Source organism: Zalophus californianus, chromosome 7 (assembly GCF_009762305.2).
Source record: "Zalophus californianus isolate mZalCal1 chromosome 7, mZalCal1.pri.v2, whole genome shotgun sequence".
In the NCBI taxonomy this organism is placed as follows: domain Eukaryota; kingdom Metazoa; phylum Chordata; class Mammalia; order Carnivora; family Otariidae; genus Zalophus; species Zalophus californianus.
In genome coordinates, this window is record NC_045601.1 from 63,246,499 (window position 1) to 63,259,988 (window position 13,490).

Consider the following 13,490-nt stretch of genomic DNA (forward strand, 5'->3'; position numbering starts at 1 on the left):
AAAATATCCCAATTTTGGTCTCCTGGAACAACTCCCCCCTGCCTTTCCTGGCATGAGCCTTAGCTGACAGGAAAGCATTCCATTTTTCCAACCCTGTTTTCATTTCATTGGACTTTTAGCCATCTTGGATTGCAGGCTACAAACAGAAGTGGACTTCATTAGCATATCCCTACTTTTCATTCCTTTCTGCTTTCAAATGGGCCAGTTTCAGCCTAAGTGAATCTTTTCTTTGTAGGCCCTTCTAGAAAGCCACAATAAATAACATTCTCCGAACTCCTCTTTTCCTGTCAAGTCTTTTATTGGGGAAGCTGCAAGAGGCACATGGTCTCAGTCCCCAGGTACAAATAGAAGACGAGATACTCCTTACTTTCTCCCCTGTTTTTGCCTATTCCATCTTGTTTATCCATTACTTACACTATGCCACTTCCAGTTTCCTTCCTTCCTTCCTTCCTTCCTTCCCTCCTTCCTCCCTCCGTCCCTCCCTCCCTCTCTCTCTCTCTTTCTTTCTCCTTCCCCTTTCTCTTTCTTTCTTTCTTTCTTTCTTTCTTTCTTTCTTTCTTTCTTTCTTTCTTTCTTTCTTTCTTTCTTTCTTTCTTTCTTTCTTTCTTTCTTTCTTTCTTTCTTTCTATTTCTTTCTTTCTTTCTTTCTTTTTCTTTCTTTCTTTCTTTCTTTCTTTCTTTCTTTCTCTTTCTTTCTTTCTTTCTTTCTTTCTCTCTCTCTCTCTCTCTCTCTCTCTCTCTCTCTTTCTTTTCTTTTCTTTTCTTTTCTTTTCTTTTCTTTTCTTTTCTTTTCTTTCTTTCTTTCTTTCTTTTCTTCTTTCTTTTTCTTTCAGAATTCAGTGAGGACTTTTTCCCATTGTAAGTGACAGAAAACCAAACAATCTGGTTTGTGTCTAGGGAACAAGCTGCTCACTGGGGCCCAGAGTATGTGGACTAAAAGTGGGGGAAGAAGTACATGGTTCTCTAGAGAATAATTGGGGTACAATGAATAAAATGATGGTCTATGAATATTGGGTGGTCAAAAAACAACAGATTTGTATTACATTTGGTTTCTCAGCTGAGCTGCTGAATGCTACTGGAGACTGTCACACAACTCTAAAGATTGGTGACGTGTCAAGATTATGTTCTTCAATTTTATTTTGACCTAAGCAGTACTTAGCAAACTTTTCCCATTGTCCTGGTCATCTCTTTTATAGGTTCCAAAATGATTATTCATAAGCCTCACCATTATTCCTTAGATACAACTACCCATTCACCTTCAGCAGACAACCTTGCCTTTTACTTCTTATGGAAAATTGTGGAAAAAAGAGGAGACCTCTCTCAACCTCTTGTTTCTACATATGCAAACTTGTCTATACTGAAATGACTTGTGCCCGTTTCCTGATCCTGTGTCCTGCACTTTAGGCTTCCCCTTTATAGGAAGCCCTCAACTATCATTGTGCTCTCTCCCTCCTATATTTGCAAAGCTTTCTCTCAACCTGCTTTTCTCTCCCAGGCAGAGCTGGGTTTACCATAAAGCTAATGAAGCTTAAATAAACTTCAATGCTTCTCATTTGTCTGAGCCCCTTTCAAGGCTTTGGACAGGAATTTAGCAGTGTGATCCCATGGTCATATGTGCAATGTACAAATGTAAGATATAGGAATGGTAATATTTATGTATATAGTTTCTCATTCACTCCAAGACCATTCTCTCTTTCGACTTTGACTTACCTTCTGTCATATTTCCTTTGTGTTTGGGGAATTTTATAGGTGTTTTGGGATCCAAATTGAATTAGGGACACACTTTAATTCCAGTTTAGTGGGATGCATATACAGTGAAGTTATTATTAGCAAATCTAGTATAGGAATGGTTTCCAGGAATACTCCTACTCCCCACTGTGCTGACGCATGCTACACTGTGACATGAAGGTGCTGTATGAATGCATCTTTCAGTGCTTGGCACCAGAAGTATAGTAGAGAAGAAATGATGTTTGAAATATTTGGAGCCAGAAACTAATTTATGCAAAATTCTTCCAATCTTCATGTGTAAAATTACACTTCATATGTAAAATTAGAAGTGGATAATTAAATTTTCATTGAAGCCTAGTAAACCAGGTGTTCTCTTCCTGTAGGAACATATTCACTAATGCAGTAAAAACCCAGCTTACATATATGTTTCTTTTGGGATGGGAATAATATGAAATAGAATTTATCAGAATTTCCGTGTTTGCAAGGTGGAAACCTTTAGCAGTGTTACAGATGACAAATACCTATATTGAAGTCTCATGTTTTATGCATTCTGACCATTAATATTAAAAAAAAAATTTTTATTGAGCAATCACATTAGAATAATGCCTGAGTCATCTTCTTGTTATCAATGATAAATCCTTTGCTATCTGTTCCCAAAGCATAGCACTATATACTCCATAATGCTCCTCACAGTCATAATTCCTTCTTTATTGCTTGCCTTTTGCAATGTGTAAACTCTACTAGGTAAGGACCGTGTCGCCATTGTTCATGTTTGACTGTAGTCATCACTTCTTCTCTTTGCTAATGGAACCCTGTTTCAATATCTACTCCTGTCCTCTCCCCAACTCAGCCCATGTTCCTCAGTAGACTGTCTTCATGCCCCGCTCCAAGACTATTCCCAATTGATCTAATATCCATCTTCTTTGTCATTTAATTTTTCAAGATTGGGAATGTGGTGCAATTTGGGCTAATGAGGCACAAGGAGAGATTTGATAGGAGCATTTACTTCATCTCCTAGGGAAGCAATTCCCTCTTTACTGGACATGTGATACTTGGAAATAAGTCCTATCCTTCCTGTCATATTGAGGGTGAAGTCAATATGCAGAAAAAGGGAAAACCAAGAGAATCTTAATGAAATGGAGCTGGAGTCATGGATCATGTCACTCCTGAAACCATATCACTGCTGGACTTCTTGTTATATAGGTCAATAAATGTTATTTAAGGCAATTTGAGTTGGGTTTTCTATTACTGGTAGCCCAATGCACCATATCCAAGCAATATTCCTGTTCCCTAGCACTCAACAAATGCTTGTTGAATTGAATAGAAAGTTCTTTCATATATATATATGTATCTTCCTTTGTATATAGTTTGTCTTTTTTTCTTACATTTTTTGTTTTGTTTAATTTTAAGATAATAAACATTCATTTTTGATAGTCAAAGCAATATAGAACTATGAAAGAAAACTTTAATCTCTACTTTCTTCTTATTACACCTTCCTGAGGTAACCAGTGTTAACCATGGACTATGTATACTTATGTATTTTCCTCTATGCTTATAGAAACTTAAAGCCTTCTATTGTGTTTAGTTTTGTTTGCTTGTTTATTAATTTTACAAAAATGAGGTCATACTGTATGCATTATTGTACAGTACCCTTTTTAAAAATCAATAGATCATAGCTGTTTTTATGGGTCAGTCAACATAGATATCACTCATTCTTGTTAATGATTACACACAATGGTGATATCTCGGTGCATCTTTGCCCTGCTTAAATGTTTCTCATAGAGTTTTATTTGTATTCTTTTCTGCAGTTATATGTCTCAGCCTTTAATTGTTTCCTCATTGACTAGTCCACCTTCATTATGTCTCCAAATTTGGAACATTAGAAGAAAACTGTGGTTCATGGAGTGGCTTAGCCAATGTGAGGTGTATGTAAACTTTGCTAGTGTTATGGCATCTACCATAGTTTACCATCTTGAAATTGAAGATTTATTTTTCTTTTCTTAAAAAAAGCAGGTTGTCCTTTCTTCTGCTTATTATACTAACTGGAAATGTTTTCCCTGTGCCCTTTGCAAGGAACTGCACCTAGGGGAGCAACCCTAGGGAGGCATTACAGCTGCAAGTAATAAAGTAATGGTTTCATGAGGGATCCAGAAATTAGATGAAATCCAGAAAGATCTAAAATTTTAACCCTAATCCAGCAAATAAAGACTTGTATTCTCACTTTGAAATGAAGATTTATCTCTTGGGTTTGTTTATTTATCATCGGGGGGATATATACTTTATTTTCAATGGCTCTATTAAATATTAATTCTTGCTGATTGAGGATAGTTTAATTCCATGCTAGTAGATATGCTATAGTTGAAAGTGTGAATTACAAATGACTTTATAATGATCAGTTCTCCTCACCTCCCTTCAAAGATATGCAAGAGTTGGAAACAGTGATTTTAAACTGAGGTTAAAACGAAAATTACCTGGCACACTTGTGCTCAAGGTGACACACAATCAAGACTTTTACTGGTTTCCCTAAGGAACAATTTATTCTTGGCAACAGCAAAACCTAATTTCAGAGAGACAGAGAAAGAGAGAGGGAGGGCGAGGTGAGATGATATGAACCAAATTGGACATTACAATAAGGGCAAGACACAGATAGTCACAATATTTCCAAGTTTTTATCAGCTAAATAACACCAGAGAGAACCAAACAGAACACCCTGTGGTAAATTAACCTATAAGCCAGATAGATAAGGCAGCTGTGATTTTTGTAGAACTTCAAAGCACAGATGAAAATTAGCTCCCCCGGGTATAGTCATTTTAGACTTCAGGAACACTGGTAATTTTTTGAGGTTAGAAATATGGCAAAAGTCTAAAGCATGATTTTTCCTGAGATAACCAGACTTAGCTTGTCTAAGTATAAAATGATTCAAGGCTTAGGGAGAGTAAACCCTGAGTTCATGAAATCATTGAAAATGAAGAAGAAACAAAAGTAAACAAATAGACGAATAAAGTAAGGCAAAATCTTTTACTATTATTCTTAGGATAGATACAAACATATTTGGGTTTTCTTAGTTTTGATTTTTCATCACAATAAGCTAAGGTTTTATTTTTGTGAAATATACTTTTTCCTGAGTGGAATATGCTGGTAGCCCTCTGTGGGTAGAATGGTAGAGAGAGAAGCTTGAGAACACAGGGAAATTCTCTCAATTGTACGAATAGTCCTGTATTTGTAGTTCACAGAAGGCTAATGGAAATGAGGTACTACATATGCACTCTAGGGCACATTTGGATTCTTTCTGATATAATCCTATGTTTTCTGTTCTGTAGCAAGTACTATTTTATGATGTTCTAGATACTTTTAGTTTGCTCTTTGGGTGATTTTATTTTATTAAAGATTTTATTTATTTATTTGACAGAGAGAGACACAGTGAGAGAGGGAACACAAGCAGGGGGAGAGGGAGAGGGAAAAGCAGGCTTCCCGCGGAGCAGGGAGCCTGACTCGGGGCTCAATCCCACGACCCTGGGATCATGACCTGAGCCAAAGGCAGATGCTTAACGACTGAGCCACCCAGGCGCCCCTGGGTGATTTTACTGTATTATACAGGGGCCAATATATTTCTTGAAAGATTACATTTTGGGCACTAATTTCTATTTTAATTTAAAGGCTCCATGTTGGGGCGCCTGGGTGGCTCAGTCGTTAAACGTCTGCCTTCGACTCAGGTCATGATCCCAGGGTCTTGGGATCGAGCCCCACATCAGGCTCCCTGCTCCGCGGGAAGCCTGCTTCTCCCTCTCCCACTCCCCCTGCTTGTGTTCCCTCTCTCTCTCTGTATCTTTCTCTGTCAAATAAATAAATAAAATCTTTAAAAAAAATAAAATAAAGGCTCCATGTCTGTTAGCTTCAAAGCAGCAATCAGAAAACTCAAAAAGGTAAGCTTGGTTCAAGCAGGTAGCAGTTAGCATGCCAGACAGTTGCCAAAGCTGAAGAGAATTCTGATGTGCCTTGACTCTTCTTTTATCAGAGATACCAATGATCACAAATGAGAAGAAGTCAGTGAGATTCTGGTGCAGATGAAGTAATCTTTCTTTACTTAGGTAAGTGGAGTCATAATTTAGACTCAATAGAGTTCCGATCATGGTATGTTTGCAATGTTTTAAAGAATAAAAAAGATAAAGTACTTAGTTCGAATATATATTTACACCTTATTAAAAAATGAATTTAGGTGACAATACAAGAAATACATATCTCAGAGATAAATTCATTTAAGGAAATACAAGGGAAAGGAGAGTTAGGTTGCAATAAAGAGTTGGGAATAAAAGTAGGCTATCAAATCGCATGGGTGTGCCACACATTCAAATCTGAGCTTCCTTGGGGCCAATTCAAAGAGGGAAATGGGATCTTTCATAGGAGTGTCAGGGTCACAAGGTAAGTAAAAGTCAGTCTCGGTGGGAGTAAAACTCTTCCTGGCTCTGAGACCATAAACCATTTTCAGTTTTCTTTCACAGGTGAGACACTGGAGATCATGTTGAAAGGCATACTTAATATCACCTTAACAGAAAACACAGCTTTCTAGAATTTCTAAAGCCCTCTCACTATAGGTGGAGAGCGTCACTTAAGATTACATTTCAGTAAGAGCAGTTGCCCAGTAGGGAGAACTGTAAGCAGGACCAGTACTTTGCTCTCTGCCAGTCTGGTTTATTCTGGAGCTAGATCTCACTGAGCAAAATCTGGGGAACTGATAGAGTGTGGACCGTTCAGGAAGTCCTCTATAAGGAGTGCCTCTCTCCACAGAGCTTCTGAACGTGGAATGTGAGGTACTGTTCCCAGACAAGTAGCTGGACTGTGGCATTTGTGTTTCATTAAATGCATAGCGAGGAGACATGACTGTGGCTATTGCTGGGTGTAGTGACAGTATCTGGTGATCCTGCCCAGCTGCTTGGATGCTGGCCTGATAGTTTATCATTACTCCAAAACAAATGAGACACAGCTTAAGATTCCAAATAAATGGACTGATACCAACAGTACCTGTATGCAGCTCTTACCTCTATTATTGAAGCGAGTTGCTTTTCTGTCTCTACTCCTGGACTCTGTAAGTTCCTTGAGGACAAGGAATGTAGAGCTTGGATATGGGTGCACCCTAGTTCTGGACAGAGACTGAGGGGACTTGATCCTTGATGAAGTATTTCCCAGGGAAATTTATTTAACCTTTTGAAGTCTCAAATTCTCATTTGTAAATGAGTATGATAATAATGATACCAACTTCATAGAGTTGTGAGGATAAAAACATAGTTAATAGAAAATGTTAGATGTGATTACTTTTCTTATTTTTTATTTTCATGGCAAGAATATTGTGGTGTAATATGGATATTACACCATCTTCAAAGTCAGATAGATCTGTGGTTGGATTTGTGTATTCTTGGACAATTTATTCAATATTACTATAACCCAGTGTTCTCTTCTCTAAAACGGGGATAACCCTACCATTGAGGGTTGTGTGAAGTTTAAAAAGGACAATCTGATCAAAATTTCTGAATAGAAAAAAGACTCTGTAAGGCAAAACCAAAAGACCATTGACAGACTGGGAAAAAATATTTGCCACTCATTTCACACACATAGGTGTCTACTTTAATATATAAAGAACTCCTAAAATTGTGAAGACCAGCAACCCCATAAAAAAATGATTAAAAGGCAGGAGAATATAGATTACAGAAAAAGAAGAGAAGTGCCCATAAACATATGAAAAGATGCTCAACTCTACTCATAGGAAGAGAAGCAAAGATCAAATATAGTGAGGTATCATTTTTCACTTACCAGATTGGCAGAAATCTAAAAGTTTGACAACACCCTCTCAGTAAGTCCTGAACTGCTGCTGGTGGCAAATTGGAGCAAAATGACACAACACCTGTGGAATATTATGTAGCACTAACTACTAAAATTATGGGTGCATTTTACCCTTTGTCCCAGAAATCTCACTTCTTCGACTCTATTCTGCAGTTACCTATGCACAATTATAAAATGGCATATGTACAACTTATTTATTATGGTATGGTCTTCAATAGCAAAAGACCAGAAACTTCACAAGTGCCCACCAATGGGGACCTTGTGGCCCCACAGTGGAGTTCTATGCAGTTGTGAGGTATCCATAACGTGGTGGTGTAAGAAGATCTTCAGGAAATATTACTGTTAACTGAAGAAGCAAGGAGCGGAATTGTGCCTATAAACTAAGCTACCTTTTATCTAACGAAGATGGAAGAAGAATATATATCTGTATTTGTTTATATTTGAATGAAGACATTTTAGAATGGTGATCAAGGAACTAATAAAAATGTCTACTTATAAGGGGTGAGGGGACACAATGGACAGTAATGGGGATGCGACTAAGATTTATCGAAGTATATGTAAAAATTTTTCAATTTAATTTTTATATATTTTATTTTTTGGAGTAGTTTCAGATTTACAGCAAAATGGAATGGAAGGTACAGACATGTGCTATAAATTCCTGGCTGCATACACACATAGCCTCCCCCATTATCAGCATCCCCACCAGAGTGGTATATTTGTTGCAACTGATGAACTACATTGACACATCATTAGTACCCAAAGTCCATAGTTTACATAATGGTTCACTCTTCATATTGTACATTCTTAGTTTGGACAGGTGTATAATAACATGTGTCCGCTATTTTAACAGAGTACTTTCACTGCCCTAAAAACTTCTGTGTTCTATCTATTCCTTCCTTCCTCCCTCAATGCTTGGCAACCACTGATCTTTTTACTATCTCAATAATTTCACCTTTTCCAGAATCTCATATAGTCAGAATTACATGGTATGTATGATTGGCTTCTTTCACTTAGTAATATGCATTTAAGTTTCCTCCATGTCTTTCTATAGTTTGATTGCTCATTTCTTTTTAGTGCTGAATAATATTCCATCGTCTGGGTCTACTATAGTTTATCGATTCAACTACTGAAGGACATCTTGGTTGCTTCTATGCTTTGGCAACTATGAATAAAGCTGCCGTAAACATCCATGTGCAGATTTTAGGTTTTGGGTTTCTTCGGTAAATACCAAGAAGTGAGATTGCTGAATCATGTGGCAAAAGTATGTTTAGTTTTGTTTGAAACCACCAAACTATTTTTCCGAGTGGCTGTACCATTTCGTAGTTCCACCAGCATCGAATTAGTTTCTACTGGTTCATATCTTTGATAATACTTGATGTCAGAATTACGGATTTTGGCCATTCTAAAGGGTATGTAGTGGTATCTCATTGTTTTAATTTGTGTTTCCCTGATGATATATGACATGGAGCATCTTTTCCTTGACTATTTACAATCTATATAACTTCTTTGGTGAGGTCTGTTTTGTTAAAGTCTTTGGCCCATTTTTTAATTGGGTTGCTTATTTTCTTATTGTTGAATTTTAGGAGTTCTTTGTGTATTTAGGCTAGTGGTTCTTGATTAGATATGTCTTGTGCAAATATTTCCTCCTAGTCTGTGGCTTGTTTTTTCACTCTCTTGATGGTGTTTTTTACAGTAGAACATTTTTAATTTTAATGAAATCCAGTTCACCTTCACCTTCTTTCAGAGATTGTGCCTTTGGTGTTGGATCTAAAAAGTTATTGCCATATGCAAGGTGATCTAGATTTTCTTCTCTTCTCTTCTAGAAGTTTTATAGTTTTATCTTTTACATTTAGGTCTGTGATCCATTTTGAGTTAACTTTTTTAGGGTGTAAGCTCTGTGTCTAGATTGATTGATTTCAAGTGGATGTTCAGTTCCAGCACCATTTGTTGAAAAGACTATCTTTTCTTCATTATACTGTCTTTGTTTCTCTGTGAAAAATCAGTTGACTGCATTTATGTGGGTTTATTCCTGGGTTTTCTGTTGTATTGCATTTGATCTATTTGTTCTTTCACTAGTACTACACTGTCTTGATTATTGTAACTTTATAGCAAGTCTTGAAGTCAAGTAGTGTCAATCTTCTAGTTTTATTCTTCTCCTTCAATATTATGTTGGCTATTCTTGGTCTTTTGCCTTTTCACATAAACTTAATAATTAATTTGTTGAAATCCTCAAAATACCTTGCTGGGATTTTCACTAGGATTACACTCAAGTTGCAAAGAACCGACATCTTGACAATGTTGAGTCTTCCTGCCCATGAACATGGAATAGCTCTCTATTAATTTAGTTCTTTGATTTCTTTCATCAGAGTTTTATAATTTCCCTTATATAGTATAATACAAATTATGTTTGATTAGTATTTCATTTTTTGGAGTACTAACATAAATGTTGTGTTTTGAATTTAAAATTCTACTTGTCCATTGCTACTATACAGCAAAGTGACTCATTTTTGTATTTTAACTTGCAAGGTTGTATCCTGCAACCTTGGTTATTCGTTCCAGAAGTTTTTTTGTTAATTCTTTTGGATTTCTACAAAGATGATCATGTCACCTGTGAATGAAGACAGTTTTGTGTTTTGTGTGCTAATCTGTATATCTTTAATTTCCTTTTTTCTTGTCTTACTGCCTTGACTAGGACTTCCAGTGTGATACTGAAAAACAGTGATGAGAGGGAACATCCTAGTCTTGTTCCTGATCTTATTAAAAAAATTTCTAGTTTCTCACCATTAAATGTGATGTTGGCTCTAGGTATTTTGTACATATTATTTTTTTTAAAAAGTTTTTATTTAAATTCCAGTTAGTTAACATGCAGTGTAATGTTAGTTTCAGGTGTACAATATAGTGATTCAACACTTCATACAACACCAGGTGCTCATCACAAGTGTGCTTCTTAATCCCCATCACCTATTTAATGCATTCCCCCACCCATCTCCCCTCTGGTATACATTACTTCGTTCTCTATATTAAGAGCCTTTTTCTTGGTTTGCCTCTCCTTCTTTTTCTTTTCTTATTCAAAGAGTATTCATTTATTTATTTTAAGTCTGTATTTTAATTCCAGTTAGTTAACATACAATACTATATTAGTTTCAGTTGTGCAGTGTAGTAATAATCTTTATCACGTTGAGGAAGTTCCCTTCTATTCCCAGCTCAGTGTGAGGTTTTTTTTTTTTAAATCATGAATAGGTTTTGGATTTTATTACTTTTAAAAAATATTATTTTGGAGTGCCTTGGTGGTGCAGTTGGTTAAGTGTCTGACTCTCAGTTTTGGCTCATGTTGTGATCATGAGATCGAGGGTCATGAGATCAAGCCCCACTTGGGCCCCATGCTCAGCACGGAGTCTGCTTGAGATTCTCTCTCCCTCTCCCTCTTCCCCTGCCCCCCCCAAAATAAATAAATCTTTTAAAAATGAAATTTATAAAAATATTATTTATTCATAAAACATTATATACAAATATTACCTGTACAGTAGTAAGCCCTCTACTGTGTAAGTTTGGGTCTTCTTCCCCAAGGCCCAAAAAATTTGGCCTAAACTAAATATTCTGGAAAAGCACAAAGTGCCACAAATCTTCCTTTCCCTAAATCTTACTTATAATCCGCCTGAGTTTAGAACAATTAAATTAGGATTTATATGAATTAAACTTAAAAAAATTAAACTCTTCTTTTTAAAAATGAAAATAATTATTTTCATCCCTCTCCCAGAATGTGTTCCCAGGTTGCTTGCCTGTTCCCTAGCATTTGAAGTTTTAAGGGGTTGAATATTTACTTAATTACACACTAAACTCCTAAAGCATAGCAGGCCTGGACATTAAGAGTTTCTTTTTTTTTTTTTTTCTTAAGTTTATTTATTTATTTATTTTAGTAATCTCTACACCCTATGTGGGGCTGGAACTCACAACCCCAAGATCAAGAGTTGCATACTCTTCCAACTGAGCTAGTCAGGTGCCCCAGACATTAGGAGTTTCTAATCTGGAATCTGCCACTCAAGAGCTTGATTCTCTTACTGGGGAGTCTGTAGGTTAAGTGATTCAACCTTCATGCAAATGTTTATTGAGTGACTCTACAGGCCCTATTATATAGCAGGAAAAAAAATGACAAACACTATTACCCTCAATTATTTATACTCTTACTGGGAAATACTCCTTGCTGCCCAACGGTCCACAGTCAAGGAGGCCATCATGTTGAAGCCCTATGTGAACAACAGTGGAACTCAGTGCATATATGACACCACTGAAAGTGTAAATAGCTTCTTACTGCAAAGCATAGGTCAGTTCCAAGTAGGTGAAAGCGTGAGCATGCAGAGGGCACTGTGCTCCTAAGGTAACCACTTTGCTCCCTGCCCCTTTAGAAGGGATGAATCTCACTACCTCAGCCTCCCCAGAGGGACCACAGGACTGCTCCCTCCTCCTTAACTCATCATATTCTCTCTCTTGATCCTTATTCCCTGTGTCTTTAGTTCTCCATCTTCCCAGGATTTATGTTTCTCCACAGGTAAGATAAAATCCCAGGTAGTTCTAATTTCTAATTCTTTCTAATTTCTTTGTACAAATCCAAACATATTCTGAAAAACCAATGAATTTTTTCTCCCCTAGGGTCCTGTAGCTTTACAGAGAGGATGATCAAGTTAAAATTTGGTGGAGGCTAAGAGTGGAAACAGAGTGTATGTGTATGTGTGTGTGAGGGTGGAGTTAGAATCATTTCCTCAGGGGTTGCTAGGATTCTAAAGTATTTGGAATCAAATATTATTACCAGCATCTCAGGTTTGATGTCTTTCTTGGGAGAAACTTTGGGTTGCTTGAGAGATTTATGTGGCTCCTCTCATTAACAAAAATTTGACATTCTTGAAAAGGAATGACCTTTGGTATTCTTAAACTTGGATTTTCCTTGTCTTGGGTAACACTACAATTGATATTAACTGCTTAAAGAATATCCTGTCTAGCTCTTTTAGTAACTCCTGTTTTTTTCCTAGGTAGAGTGCAGAGGGTAGAGGGATACTAAATGAATGCATGGGGAGTGAATATATGGGGATGGGAAGGCTCAGTTTTTATATGTCCCAGTGTCAACGCTGGAGAGTTCGGTTGGAAATGAAGTTTGGCACTTGCTTTCCCAGCTCCCTAAATTCTACAGGAGAGTTTTTAGCATTTTTATCAAAACAAGATAAAAAACAAATTGACCAAAAACAATAACAAACAAGCAATTTGATATGGGGAGCTGCTGATTTCCTTTGAGAGGACTGGATGAGTGTAACCTTTCTGAACTACGTGTAGGTAGTTTTCCTTGTGGTCACAGGCTTAGCAAGTTTTTGGAATATGTTTTTCAGGAATAGTAGCACTCAATAAAGATTAATGGTTATAATGGGAGAGAATAGGGAGAAGGTTACCTTAAGTCAACAATAGAGAAGTATTGAAGGAAATAATTTTTTAAAGGTGTTAAAGCCTACTCATGAAAATTCCTCTTTGTCTTTTAAGAGAGACTATGGTTTCTGAAAGATACTGTTTTGTAATTAGGGTGGGAGTCTGAAGTTTAATACAGTTACATTCAGTGTTTTTGAAGTGCTTTGTAAATCCTGTGCAACATCCCTTGACAATAAGCATTTTAAGGTTTTTTTCTCTTTAAAGAGGATTTTCTAACCTAAGAGTGATGTGACTCTCACAATTTCAAAGACCCTTGAATACGTAGAAATCAATACTAATTATCCTGAACACTTGTTCACAAATTTGTTTAATATTATTTGTTTCAAAAGATCAGTAACTTAGTCAACACATTTGTGCTCAGATGTCATTTGGTTACTGTCAAAATGGTGCTCATTAGGAGTGCTTTCCTTAATTACTGAAGCATAACAGGATAAGCTTTCTTAATAGAAAGTATTTTT